The sequence below is a fragment of the Mytilus trossulus genome, chromosome 5 (assembly GCF_036588685.1).
Source record: "Mytilus trossulus isolate FHL-02 chromosome 5, PNRI_Mtr1.1.1.hap1, whole genome shotgun sequence".
Classification (NCBI taxonomy): domain Eukaryota; kingdom Metazoa; phylum Mollusca; class Bivalvia; order Mytilida; family Mytilidae; genus Mytilus; species Mytilus trossulus.
The window spans coordinates 77,983,399-77,998,749 of record NC_086377.1 but is presented as its reverse complement, the minus strand read 5'-3'; the positions used below and the strand labels follow the sequence as shown (position 1 = coordinate 77,998,749).

Below are 15,351 nucleotides of genomic sequence, written 5' to 3'. Positions count from 1 at the left end.
TAGATTTGTAGCGTAAATGTATAGATGTAGTTTATAGAATAGAAAATTAGATCAGATACATGTATATAGTTATTAATTATTATGAAGCCAAGCGAATAAAACACGGATCTATCACACATGCATGTAATTCAGTACAAAGAGTCACATTTTCCTTCGTCAACTTTGTGACACATGTAGTTCAGTTCAGAAAGTCAATTGGCAAGGTTTTTTTGTAGAATAGTATATTTGTTTTTTACAAGTTCAACGTGTATGCGAACACATGAATGCAGTCATGTTCACTCTTCTTGTTGGGAGACGAGTGCCTCAGCCCTGTGTGGTAAATGCAGAAATTTTCACTTCCGCATGATACGTCAAATCCTCTGTTTGCTAAGAAATTATGATCAATTATCTCCCGGTTAAGGCTTCGATAATTTTCAGTTATTTTCTTGTTACTTGATCTGAACACAATCTTATATCTATATATAAAAACAAGTTGCTTTCTTTAAAAAAAGAAAAGCAATACATGAACCTAAGACCGCTGACTGCCGGGTCACCAAAAGATTGTTGCTGAATTTGTGTTTGCTTTTGAATTGAAATAATTGACTGTGAATATAAGAAGCCAGTTGAAAGTATATATTTACAGCTTCTATTTGAATAGTTATTTTAAAGCTCGACTATTTTATTTATTACTTGGGAATGTACATAATTTTTCCGATTATAACCCTTTGGCAAATCTTAATTTCTACTAACCGGATGACTTATGCAAATTGCACAAACCTACTCTATTTGCTTTATAATGTGGAATTATGGATGCATTTATTTTACGGAGTGTCTATTCGTAGTTTAAAATATCTATTCGTCCGGCCATCCTTCTGCGGATGCGCAAATCTTCAATATCAACAAAAGTGTCATGTGACGCGGAAAGTGTCCCGGATGAGGTGTCGGATAACAAACGCGCGTATAAAATGGACGTTTTGGGACTCGGAGATCGTGATTTATAATTAAAGATGTTATAAAGAAAACAAGAAAGAATGTGATTGCTTTAAACAAATTTCTATTTCAGAACAAAAGAGTATACATGTTAACTGTGAGGAATAAGCCTGAAATTAAAGTGAAATTGATGATTTACCCCCATTTCATATGGAGGCAAAACGCATTCGGAAAAAATACTATATCAAATTTGCTTGGATGCATTATTTTTAAGTTATACTACAACGGAGATCTATGAACATGCACTGCGGATATGCCTGGATTGGGATTTCAATATGACACCAGGGTTGGGGTATTCCCCCTTTTTTCTGTTGTATCTAATATACATTTTTTTTCTAAAAAAAATCTATCGAATACACAATCCTACTTTTGGGGAAAGAGTACACGTGTCTACCCTTTTCTCTAATTTCCTATGAATTAAAAATCGCCGAACAATTTAAATAAAGAATTGTGCATATATCATTTGAGGACCTTACTTTAACCAAACTTCACAGAAACAATAAATTCAGGATCTTTTCGAATCACAGATATCTAATGAAGCCAATAATCATTAATAGGCCCGACTATTTACCTTACATGAAATTCATAGGCAGAACAACAAAAGAGAGAATCATGTTTGCTCCCATCCCCAAATTCCTTTAGAATAAAACAAATCTGAATCAAATGTATAGTTTATATTTTTATAATAAAACGAAGTTAGACAATATATTTTACAACTACTCATGCTCTATTTATCTCCTTCAAAACACGATGTTATATCTTCATCATTATATTTTTGGCCTGACAAATAGCGAAAAAACGTTAAAATGCTATATGTCCGGCTTGCCAGATGAATAGACATTTTTGACTATTTGTCCGGCTAGCCGGACGAATAGCCCCTGCCTTTATTTTTAACTATCATATCTTTATATTTTGTTTCCTACATGAATGCCTTTATATTCTCAACTCGTATTTGAAGCTGTCTTTACTCATGGTAGATGTTGTATGCGGTGAAACCTGTGGCATGCAATTGATTGGGACCTCTTATGAAGAAACTTATTTTAGTCCAATAAAACATCGCAAATTTTAAGGATTGCTGATTTTACTGAAATCAATTCCAACATTTTACAGGGAAACTTAGTTTTGCCGAAGAATTTCTTAATTCAGAAGTTTATGAATACCTGTACACACTTTCAAAAATAACCACTTTATATAAAAAGGTATGTAGATATAAATAGATACCAGAATTGAAATGATGTACGCCAGACACGAGATCAGTAGATTAAAAAAAAACATCATCAGTGACGCTCGAATGAAAACGTTAAAAGGCTAAATACATTACAAAGTTAAGGAATCTTCTAAGTATTCCTTGGGTAGACAATCCTTAGCTTTTCGAAAAGGTCAAAGTTTATAATAGGACAGTGACTCAAAAAAGAAACAAAAGAGAAACAAATCGAGGTCAGAATACCGTTAGAAATGATGACCGTGCTTGAAAGTCAAATGTGAAGCTCTTTCTGCCGTGTCCTGAATTTAGATAACAAAAACGAAAATAAGCTTTCACAAGTGAATTTAATAGTATTGCATGCAAGTAGTATCTTAGCGCACGAAATAGTTAATAGAAAGCATCTCACTGATACTCAGGAAAAGAATACGCATTTGCATCATCCCATATCTTAAGCTAATGGTAGCAATACACAGTTAGGAAAAAAAACTTAAAATTGACACTCATAATTTTTAAACACCCTCTTTCCCCTCCTGAAGAACAAAGAAGGCTTTATATGTGTGTTATGCATGTATATACTTGTAGAAAGAAAATCTTCCATAGATTTGATTTCTAATGGTCATAAGGGTGAAATATAATCCCTTTTTGGTGTAACCATGGCAACAATCTGCATTTCTTAGATACAAAATATAGCATAAAAGGGGGGTGAACATGTCACAAAAGTGTCTAAAATTTGGTCTGAAGGAAAATTTCAATGAATTACAGTGACACCTTTCCTGAATCCATAGGTTTATATCTATCAAGCGGTCCAAAAAAAAATCATATGCCTTCCTGCTCGTTTTTCCATAAAATTGAATAGACCACTTTCGAGTTCATCCGTCACCGGAAAAAACTCGTCAATTATACGCGCCTTTATCATCGTCATTTGTGCGTTTAGGGACGTCGTCACTTCCTTCCAATGTTGAGCGAGTGGTTGGAAAACTATAATTCTATATTGTACGAATTATTCGGCAAATTGAATTCTCAAAATTGACAATCAACACTGCTGTCATTAGGGAAATGTCAGTAAGTACCTACAGAGCAACCATTATTTCTAGTTTATCCTGCAGAAAGACGATCACTAAGACGCTTGATGAACGTAAATAGTGCAGGGATACAGGCGAGTCCCTCTATCTGGTGAATGACCTCATAAAGGCGTGTATAATTGACGAGTTTTTGCCGGTGACGGATGAACTCGAAAGTGGTCTATTGAAAAGATCGAGCGCAAAATCTTTGTTGATAAACATTACAATAATTTATGGACCTATGAACGGTACGGATAGGAAAATACGGACTGTCAATCATAGAAATGGCCTATAAAACATGTTTAAATCAATCTTAATGTTCATATAAACCCACTAAGAAGGCTATATTATTCTTCAAATTTTGTTTTGAAATAATATGTGTACCATTATGAACAATTACAAGTTATATGATTTATGTTTACGACATCCGATTCCAACAATAGATGAACTATTGCAAGATATGAAGTCAGAACTCTAGTAAAGTGTTTAGTAAGCTTGATGTTACTTGGGCCTATCACCAAATTGAGTTAAAACCAGAGTCTAGGGAAATAACTACTTTTGTAACTCATAAAGGGTTGTTTAGGTATAAGCGCCTTATGTTTGGTATTAGTTGTGCCCCTGAATTATATCAAAATATCATGCAACAAGTCCTTCAGGGTTGTGAGGGTGTTCATAACATTATGGATGATATTATTGTACATGCTAGTAACCAGGTTGAACATGATAAATGTCTTGAAAATGTTGTTAGGATACTGCGAGACAAAGGTATTACTTTAAACAATGATAAGTGTGAATTTAATATGTCCAAAATAGTGTTCATGGGTCATGTTTTGTCTGGTCGGGGTTTGGGCCAGCAGATGTCAAAGTCAAAGCTGTCGTTGAAGCACGTGAGCCAAGAACTTCAGCAGAAATTCGTAGTTTCTTAGGTCTTGTTAATTATAGTGCTAGATTTATTTCTGACTTAGCTACTATTTCAGCTCCGCTGCGTGCACTTACTCGTAAAGATGCAACGTGCACATGGGGTAAAGATGAACAAAGGTCGTTCGATGAGCTAAAACGTCTTCTTGCCAATGCGGAAACTTTAGGTTATTAGGACAAGTCGGCACTGACTAAGGTAATCGCAGATGCTAGTCCAGTTGGACTTGGAGCCGTGCTCATACAAGAACAAAACGGTGAGATGCGCATTATTTCTTACGCGAGTAGGAGTTTAAGCGATACGGAACGCAGATATTCGCAGACCGAAAAGGAGGCTCTAGCCTTGGTATGGGCGTGTGAAAGGTTTCATGTTTATATCTATGGAAGCCAGTTCGAGCTCTTAACGGATCATAAACCGCTTGAGTGTATTTACTCTACAAAGTCGAAAGTATGTGCTCGAATTGAGCGCTGGGTTCTCCGTATGCAACCATATACATATACTGTACGGTATATTCCCGGACCGAAAAATATAGCCGACTCGCTATCACGTTTGATCAAAGAAGGAATAACACGTGACAATCGGGAAAATGTAACGGAGAAATACGTTAAATTTGTAGCTCAAGAATCAACACCGGTTGCGATGACAACACGAGAAATCGACAGAGCTTCGGAGAATGATCCTGAATTAAAGGCTGTCCGAGAATGTCTTCTTCACAGTCAGTGGCACCGTATCGAGTTAAAAGAATATCTACCGATTCGACGTGAACTATGCGCTATTGGTCAATTAGTACTTCGGGGTACTCGTATCGTGATACCTATTAGTTTACGGGAACAGGTACTTCAGCTTGCCCATGAAGGTCACCCTGGCATTGTTGTCATGAAAACGCGTTTACGAAGTAAGGTCTGGTGGCCAGGGATAGACAAAAGTATTGAGAAGTTTTGTCGAAGCTGTTACGGTTGTCAATTGGTTAGTCAACCTAGTAAACCCGAACCGTTAAAGCGTACATAGTTGCCCTCTGCCCCATGGCAACACTTAACTGCTGATCTATTAGGACCGTTACCGAGCAATCATTATATGTTTGTATTAGTTGATTATTACAGCTGCTATTTTGAAGTCTCTGTTACTAAGAATATTTCATCGGAAAATATTACGTCGTTGATTTCAAAATTTTGCTTGACTCATGGGTTGCCGTTATCAATTCACACCGATAATGGACCCCAGTTTGTGAGTCAACATTTTTAGAACTTTATGTCCGAACATGGTATAGTCCATCATAGAACAACTCCGTTATGGCCACAGGCTAACGGCGAAGTAGAGCGCCAAAATCGTTCGATAATGAAGCGTGTCAAAATTGCGCAAGCCGAAGGTCGCGACTGGAAATTAGAATTGAATAAATTTCTAATTATGTACCGTAGTACTGCTCATTCTACAACAGGAGTAAGTCCGTCCGAATTACTTTTTGGTCGAAAAATCAGAACAAAGTTACATGAGTTGATTGATTATAATATTAATGACTTTGAAGTACGCGACCGAGACGCCGAACAAAAGAAAAAAGGAAAATTATATGCGGATAAGCGTAGTGGTGCGTGCGAGAGTGATATTCGTGTCAACGATCAAGTTCTAGTCAGACAAGACCATGGAAATAAAATGTCTACACCTTTTGTTCCATCCCCTTTTAAAGTGGTTGAGAAAATTGGTAATAGTGTATTGGTTGAATCTGACCAGGGTGTTCAATACAGGAGAAATGTGACACATTTGAAGAAATTTTTTGAGAGAGAATAATGATTTATCTTGCTCACAATCTGATGCAAACAAAAATGTAGTTAATACAGAGTCTGAAATTATTTCAAGTCACAAAGATGATTATGAGAATTTAAATGAATCTTGCAATTTTGATGAAAATAAATGTTTAAGTTCTAGTCAAGATGAAAGTTGTAGTATGAAAGATAGACCAGTCAGAGTGAAAAGGTTACCGTCAAAGTTTGTTTTGAAATAATATGTGTACCATTATGAACAATTAAGTTATATGATTTATGTTATAAAGGTATTTTTAACAAATGTTTTTGTTGTTGTTGACATATTATTGACAATGTTGTTTATTTGTTTGAATTTTTATGTTTAAACAAAATTGAAATAGGGTAGTTCAATTTTTATTTGTAAAACAAAAATGTCAAGATGTTTTCAAATCTAAAAAAAGAAGGAAGAGGTGTAGTGTTTGCTATGTATGCTTTAGTATATGAGTATAAGATAAGATAAGATAAAGATAAAGATATTTTATTTCCTAATCATAGGGCTCATAACAAGCATTTAATCACACAAAGTAAAAATAAAAAGCCTTTCTCTCCCACTTGCATACACTCACACATACAACTATCGTTCTGATTAAGGATGATTGATTTAACAGTACAACATGTAAATGAAAAAAATAGCATACATATAAAAATACCAATACAAAAGTATTTGTTTTATGAGGAGAGTCAGTTGCCTACATTGTATATATATGGAACGAAGGATAACTCTTACTGCCCAGAAAAGAACAATTTATATAATGTTACAATGAACTGGTGAAGACTAGAAATAAGTTTAATTAGTTTCAGTTAAGCAAATACTTAGTTTCTCAATGTGTAAAATGAGGATAGCAATTCACATAATTTAGAGTTAAAATGAAGGCTATCGTTTGACATAAACCAAATAAGCAGATTACTTTCAGATATTTGGGATAGATATGGGTATTTTGCAAAGAGTTCATCCAGAAAGGTTTTTCTTTCCTTATTATAAAGGGTACATTTAAATAAAAAATGTTCTTCGTCTTCAACCGAGTTCATTGAACAAAACTGGCATGTTCTCTCTGATCTTGGCAGTGTAATATTTTTTCCATGGTCATCAATTTTTCGTTCGTAACGGCCTCTCTCTATGCGGAGACAATGATTACTTATTCTAAATCTAGTTAGTATGACTCTCTTGTCTCTGTTTTTAATATTGAAGTATTCTTCAAAAGTGAAATTATGTTTAAATTTAAAGTAGTTGCTCAATTTACTGTGATCATCTTTTTTAATAAAGTCTTTTTGATGGCTCCAATATGTTAAAAAATCAGTTTTGATACATTTTCTAAGTAAAATTTTGAATTTATTTTTACTGAGTTTTTTACAAAGTGCTAAATTTAAACCAAGTTTTTCACTAAAAAACTTTATGTTTGCATACCACGATTGATTAGACACAGCATTATCAGAGGAGCTTTCAATATAAGCATCACTTAAGAGATCAGTGGGCGAGTTTTCAAGGCGGTGCCAATACATAAGCATTGGAATTACTATGTTAATATATAAAGGAAATCTTCCTAGCTCTGATATAACTCCAATATTTGAGCAATTTTTGGAGACACCAAGTACATATTTGCAAAATTTAAGATTTAATTTATCAGGTTCCTAATCTTTGAAGATTTCAAAAAGATGCATGGCTCTTCTTTTTGGAGTCAAATTTAACATACCCCATATTTCACAGCCATAGAAAGAGAGATAACTCTGTTATATGTTGAAACAATGTATGTGAACTGCTTGTCTCCCTTTGTACTGTTATATATACAATATGCTGAGTTTCCGGTTACGTAATAAATGATGTACCTTCAATGGTGTTTGTTTGTATGCCAGTATCAGGTTCAATCCGAATGTGCTAGCCACAAACAGTATAACAGGCGGACACAACTGGACACAGTGCAATTTCTATATAAAAACTGAATTCAGAACTTGTGACTGGTACAGGGGGCTTGAGGCGGACACAAGTGGACACAACGTTATTTCTATATAAAACGGCCCTAAGTGCATTTAATAAAGCAACATTTGAACTTATTATTTTCATTTTAATTTTAAATTGTATTTATTTTGTATTTATATTAAAATGTTACTCGATTTGGATTCATTCCTAAAAGACAAAATCCACTTGAATGGGTATTTCTGGTGTATTTATCACACGTGACTTTCTACAATATATATATACGGAAATGACACGACTGGGTATTGTAAAGTTACTGCGGGAAGATTAATGTCAGACGAAGAAGTTTATTTCTCATAAAACCATGTATGTACACAGGTAACAGAGAAGTTAAAAACATTCATACAAAATATAAATAAATACATAAATAGAAAAAAGTTAAATAAATAAATTTAAAAAAATATAAGAATAGAAAAAAGTTAAATAAATAAATTAAAAAAAATATAAGAATAGAAACTAGTTAGATAAATAGATGCATAAAATATGTGAATAAAAAACAAGTAAATAACCATGTTTAAAGAAATAGTTTTCGTGTTTAAATATGTTTAAATTATGGTTGAGCAGAAGGAGTGATTTTACTGATAATACATCTTATGAAATTGCAAAGCTGTCTAAGTGTTTTTGTTTTTTTGGAGTTAAATGTAACTAGGAATGCGTTGTCGTAACTAAGTATGATAATATTTATGTGGGAAAATTCGAAATATGATTACGCAGGTGATTTTATTGTTTTATATCTTCATTTTGAACCTACAAGATTTTCCTAATGTTGTCCTCCTGATATTTAACATATAGTTTGATGTATTATTTTGGAGTTTGCTTTCGTAACGACTTAAAAAATTGTTTAAGAATTTCAATTTACCTTATCGATTATTCAGTTCGAATAATTGTACGTACAACAGAGCAGTTCAAAGCTTGAATATTTTACACGATATTGGTTTACTATTGAATATTGTTAATATTAATTTTACCAACTGTGCATTATTATTGTACCATTATTAAGTGTATCATGTTTTAAATATCCTTATGTATTACCTTAAGTAGTATATACTTCTATGTTTATATTAAATAAGATTTTACAAGTACGACTAAATGAACTATACATACACACATAAACTACAAGATAAGATGAACTTATTGTAACGGTCTTATCAACATGCTGTTATTTCTATTGTACGGATTAACTTGTGTCCGTCTGTCTTTTGGTATGTACATATATGTTCGTTCTTCAAATTTGTATTTTATTTGACCTTTTAACCTTTACGATTCCAACGTCACTGATGAGACTTTTGTAGTCGAAACGGAGTATACACATTTAATCTGGTATTTAGGATGTTTTTATTTGTATTGAGATAAAATTGAGAATGGAAAAAGGGAAAATGTCAATGAGACACCAACTCGACAAAACGACAGACAACAGCCGAAAGCCACAAATGGGTCTTAAACATAGCGAGAATGTCCCACACCCGGAGGTGGTCCTCATCTTACCTCTAAAAAGAGTGTGCACTAGTTCAGTGAAAAACATATAAATAGATAACTGTTCTGTATCTGTACATATTTATTTTTTTATCCTTGTTTTGATTTTATACAGCTGTGACCTGTTATAAATGTGATTCTGTTGACCAACCTGCACATTGCTATCAAACAGCAAACTGTCAGGCAGGTGAGGTAAGTCTTAAATCTTTCCTGTTTTTTCTGATAACAACTGCTGAAACTTTTTTAACAGTATTTTACTTGATATATAAACCGGATCATAGATATAAATGTCACTAATTGCATCACACTCTGTGTTTGCTACACACAAGTTATAATCGAATGACTTTTGCGTCACATAAAGGTATTACTGTGGATTCATTATTATTCGTTGGATACCAATTTTTGTGGATTTCGTGGGAACAGTTGAACCACGAAATTAAATGTTTAACGAATGACAAATTTTCAAAAGGCTTGTATGTAGATTTCGGCAAGACCACGAAATCAAATGTCCACGAACATGTAAGATTTCTTCAATCCACGAAAATTGGTACCCACGAAAAGAAATGAATCCACAGTACTAAGCCAGTAAAATTTCCTGTTTTATTTGATTTGGTGTAGTGGGAAGCATTTTGTATTAACATGTTAGCTGAGTAACCGTCAAAGAATTTTTAAGAATGTTGCATGAGATGACTGTTAAATCAAATGTGTGGGTATAGCCGATTTTGAAGTTGGAAATTACTTTGACATTGTTTGGTCAACCGATAAAGCTTACTTTATGCTATTGTTTCAGAAAAAAGGGAGAAGGTTTGGATACATTAAAACGTTTAATCCCGCTGCAAATGTTTACACCTGTCCTAAGTCAGGAATCTGATGTACAGTAGTTGTCGTTTGTTTATGTAATAAATACGTGTTTCTCGTTTCTCGTTTTGTTTATATATATTAGACCGTTGGTTTTCCCGTTTGAATGGTTTTACACTAGTAATTTTGGGGCCCTTTATAGCTTGTTGTTCGGTGTGAGTCAAGGCTCTGTGTTGAAGGCCGTACATTAACCTATAATGGTTTACTTTTTAAATTGTTATTTTGATGGAGAGTTGTCTCATTGGCACTCACACCACATCTTCCTATATCTATTTCCTTTAAAGTTGTTCATCCTGCTGTGTTGATATCATACTTTGTTAAATGTATGCACATCAATGCTAGAAACGCTGAAGAGAATATAGTATCTTACTTTGGATTCATTATTATTCGTTTGATACCATTTTGTGGATTTCGTGTAAATTTAAATGTTCAACGAATTGCGAATAAGATGTAGACTTTGTAATACCACATAATCAAATTACTTCAAAAATGCAAGTTTTTCTCAATCCATGAAAATTGGTGCCAACGAAAATGAATCTACATGGACACTTGTCTTCTGCTGACCTCATGGTGTTTCATAAGAGTTGTGGTACATCTTTTCGTCATACACAGTATCAGTTTACACTTTTAGATAGTCGAAAACAAATGTGTTGTACATTGAATAAGAATCTGTCAATTATAGAAAGAAGATCTTTGGTAAAAACCCATGAATGTCTTAAAGATTTCAAGTGTGAGACCCCTCATTTAAGTGTCATTTATAAACATAAGATAATGGCGAATGAAATCCCAAATTCATGTATTTGGTTTTCATGTTATATTTGTTATTCTCGTGATGTTTTGTCTGATGCTTGGTCCGTTTCGGTGTTGTGTCGTTGTTCTCTTATATTTAATGCGTTTCGCTCGGTTTTGGTTTGTTAACCCGATTTTGTTTTTTGTCCATGGATTTATGAGTTCTGAACAGCGGTATACTACTGTTGCCTTTATTTACAATTTCAATTATGTTCACAGATATGTATGGTTTCACAGAATCCTAAGTTAAATGGAGACCTCTTCTTCAATCTAGGTTGTTTTTCAAAGACGGTAAGATTGACATTTATTTTACATTTTTATAAAGCAGAAATAGTTACCTGTATGAGTCACACTTTAATTTATTTGTATGTAATTATAATTTTACTTGTAGCAATTGTTTATATGTTCGTATAGCAAGTTGTGGCTTTTCGTGCATTTTTCTTGTTTCCAACTCTGTGCTCAGTATATGAGAATGGATAAAAACAAGAAAAAAACCAAAACAAAACATTAATTAAAACGAGAATCCACAATTTTAAGAAACAAAAATGAAAGAAAAGAAAGAATAAAAAAAGAGGAGCATGAAAATGAAAATTAAAACAACAATTCCTTCCCTCCCAAAACTATACAAAAATCAAGCATTTAAAAACGCAGTTTAAAAACACGACATAGAAATAATATCTATATACAGATTATATATTGAACCAATAAAGAGATGATGTATTATGATTAATATATCTTATTTAGATATGCGCTTAAACAAAAATTGCTATACAAAATGCCATCGTAAATTTCTTTGGAATGTAGACATCATGGATATAAAATAATAAATATTTGTTTCTAATAATTTAAGTTTTGTTTTTCAAATATTGATAATCTTAAAAAAAAAATGTTTATTTTTTTGAAATTCTTGTTTTTCAAACTGGTCAGTTTCTACTAGCTATTTCTGTTATAATTCAATATGGTCAACCGCTGGATATTGTTGTTATATTTTCAGACTTAACAGTACCTGGATACTTCTGTAATTTTCAGACTGGTCAATAACTGAATATTTGTTATTTTTCAGACTTGTCAGTAATTGACTATTTGTTATAATTCAGACTTGTCAGTAATTGACTATTTGTTATAATTCAGACTTGTCAGTAACTGAATATTTTTTATAATTCAGACTTGCCAGTAACTGACTATTTTTTTATAATTCAGACTTGTCAGTAACTGACTATTTGTTATTTTTCAATCTTGTCAGTATCTGACTATTTATTATAATTCAGACTTGTCAGTAACTGACTATAATTGTTATAATTAAGACTTGTTAGTAACTGACTATTTGCTATTTTTCAATCTTGTCAGTAACTGACTATAATTGTTATAATTCAGACTTGTCAGTAACTGACTATAATTGTTATAATTCAGACTTGTCAGTAACTGAATATTTTTTATAACTCAGACTTGTCAGTAACTGACTATTTTTTTTTATAATTCAGACTTGTCAGTAACTGACTATTTGCTTTTTTTTCCAATGTTGTCAGTAACTGACTATTTATTATAATTCAGATTTGTCAGTAACTGACTATAATTGTTATAATTCAGACTTGTTAGTAACTGACTATTTGCTATTTTTCAATCTTGTTAGTAACTGAATATTTTTTATATTTTAGACTTGTCAGTAACTGAATATTTTTTATAATTCAGAGTTGTCAGTAACTGACTATTTGTTATAATTCAGACTTGTCAGTAACTGATATTTGGTTATAATTCAGACTTGTCAGTAACTGACTATATTTGTTATAATTCAGACTTGTCAATAACTGACTATTTGTTATTTTCCAGACTCGTCAGTAACTTGGATATTTGTTATATTTTAGACTTGTCAGTACTTCAATATTGCCCACGGTGTTGGACGTCGTATTTTAGTGAGTTCACCTTCCTCAATAACAAAGTGCTGCGATACAGATAATTGTAACAGTAAATATTTTACATTTTACGTGTTATTTGTATTTTACATGTTATATAAATGCTACATTATAATACGTTAGTTTGATTGGCTACACTGATATCACGCGTTATTCCTTAATCAACGTTGTGTTCGGTTAAATTGTCCCCTTTTAAAATTGTTATACGATGATGACTGATGTACCCATATTTTGACTATTTTATTTATTGTGACTGTTTATTTAACGCATCATGTATATATAACTGAATTTGATGAGACTGTTATTAAAGTGAGAGGGTTAGCGCTATAGAACCAGGTTTAATTCACCACTTTCTACATTTGAAAATGCCTGTACCAAGTCAGGAATGTGACAGTTCTTGTCCATCGTTTTTGATGCGTTTTGTTATTTGATTTTGCCATGTGGTTATGGACTTTCCTAATTGATTTTCCTCTGATTTCAGTATTTTTGTGATTTTACTTTTTCATTACATAATAAAATGTATCATTCATGATGACACGAGGTCCAACAATAAAGTGCACATGTAAATTAAATAAAAATCTAATTAAAATCGTGTTTTCATGATCCTGGCTAAAAAATGTAATTATAAGTACTGATACTTCTATTTGTAACTTCATAGGGGTATAAAAGCGTTGACCGTGCAAACATTTTGGAAAATTATTTTTGATAGAACATAGGTCAATTGTCATTTTGGCAAAGTATAAGAAAATTCTATTACGGGAAATATGTACCCTTTAAAATACCAACATGCGAGTATTACTAGTTTGCCTTAGATAACCTGTCAGTGGAAATCAACAAATAATTGAATAATGTTGAAATAATGGAACTTTCTTGATATTTCAAACACGCATGTTGACTGCTGTACCCCTATTTTTGACAGTCTTACTCTTTGAGTATGTTTGTTTTGTTCACGCATCGTTGACAATGTAATGGAATATGATGCGACTGTCATACAAGTGAGAGGTTTAGCTAGCTATAAAACCAGGTTCAATCCACCATTTTCTACATTAGAAAATGCATGTACCAAGTCAGGAATATGACAGTTGTTATTCATTCGGTTGATGTGTTTGGACTTTTGATTTTGCCTTTTGATTTTGGACTTTCCTTTTTGAATTTTCCTCCGAGTGTGAGTGGAAATCAATGGGTTTTAAAATACAAACAATTGAATAATGTTGAAATAAAGGAACTTAGTTGATATTTCAAACACGCATTTACTATTTACAAGAATAAAATGCACTTTGTGAATGTGTTTAAATTGCATTATATTTATTTGTGTATTTATTTGTAGAGGATCTGTTATGTCCTGGCGGGATTTGTGGTAAGTTTTATTTAACATTTTAAAAGATGGGAAATACATATTACTAGTTCAACACAAAACGCTTAAAGAGTTAACAAAATTATTCAAAGTTTGAGTATACAGTTACCCGATCAGTTAATGAAATACTTTTAAATACAAAGAACTTTAATTTGCTTATAATGGGTGTGAAGAAGCCTTACATACCAATACTTATAGAAATCAACATAAAATTGTTGACTGGACTTATTTCAATATATATAGTTTATATACCAATGTCCAAAAGCAAATATGCATTTCAAGAAAACAGCTAAAAGTTTGATATTTCGATTTCGCATTTAATAAAGAACTTTCGTGGAAGGCTAGCATTTGAATTGGTACGCGTTAAGATTACTATGATTTTGGTTATTTCATTCTTTAAGAAAATGAATCAAATTGGTCAAAAAAAATAGTGGGCCACGGACAATTTAAGCTCACAATTTTACTTTTAAACAGGTATGTAAAAGGTACAATTTTGCAATTAAATGATAGGGAAAATAGAGTTGTTGACATATTTTTTTTTATTATAATTTTGCTGTTCAAAAGTCAGTCGATCGATTTTATTAGATATAGTATTTTTTCAGGCGGTATTCTTAGTACAACTAACACAGCTTGTCTAGATGATGATATCCCAATCTGTAAAGATCCAAACACTGTACGTCTTGTGTGCAAAGAACATGATTTGAGACAAAACTGTAAAAAATCATGTGGATTATGCCGTACGTATTATTTCTTTGTGCAAAAAAAAAGTAAAATCACAAAAATACTGAACTCAGAGGAAAATCAATTTGGAAAGTCAATAATCACATGGCAAAATCAAATAACAAAACGCATCAAAAACGAATGGACAAGAACTGTTATATTCCTGACTTGGTACAGGCATTTTCAAATGTAGAAAATGGTGGATTAAACCTGGTTCTATAGCGCTAACCCTCTCACTTTAATAACAGTATCATCAAATTCCGCTACATTTACATGATGCGTTAAATAAACAGTTAAATAATTTATTGTGAATAGAGACTGCTTACCCT

The 15,351-nt window shown here is 32.5% G+C and overlaps 2 long non-coding RNA genes across 2 annotated transcripts; both read left to right on the top strand.

The window, feature by feature from the left end:
- Window positions 1–9,099: 9,099 nt before the first annotated feature.
- On the top strand, window positions 9,100–11,306 carry LOC134717481 (uncharacterized). The gene is made up of 3 exons (XR_010107335.1): window positions 9,100–9,120; window positions 9,507–9,583; window positions 11,258–11,306. It is a non-coding gene; the product is annotated as an uncharacterized LOC134717481 (long non-coding RNA).
- A 1,580-nt stretch (window positions 11,307–12,886) lies between these two features.
- On the top strand, window positions 12,887–15,004 carry LOC134717480 (uncharacterized). Its single transcript, XR_010107334.1, has 3 exons — window positions 12,887–13,000; window positions 14,276–14,305; window positions 14,905–15,004. It is a non-coding gene; the product is annotated as an uncharacterized LOC134717480 (long non-coding RNA).
- The last annotated feature ends 347 nt before the right edge of the window (window positions 15,005–15,351 follow it).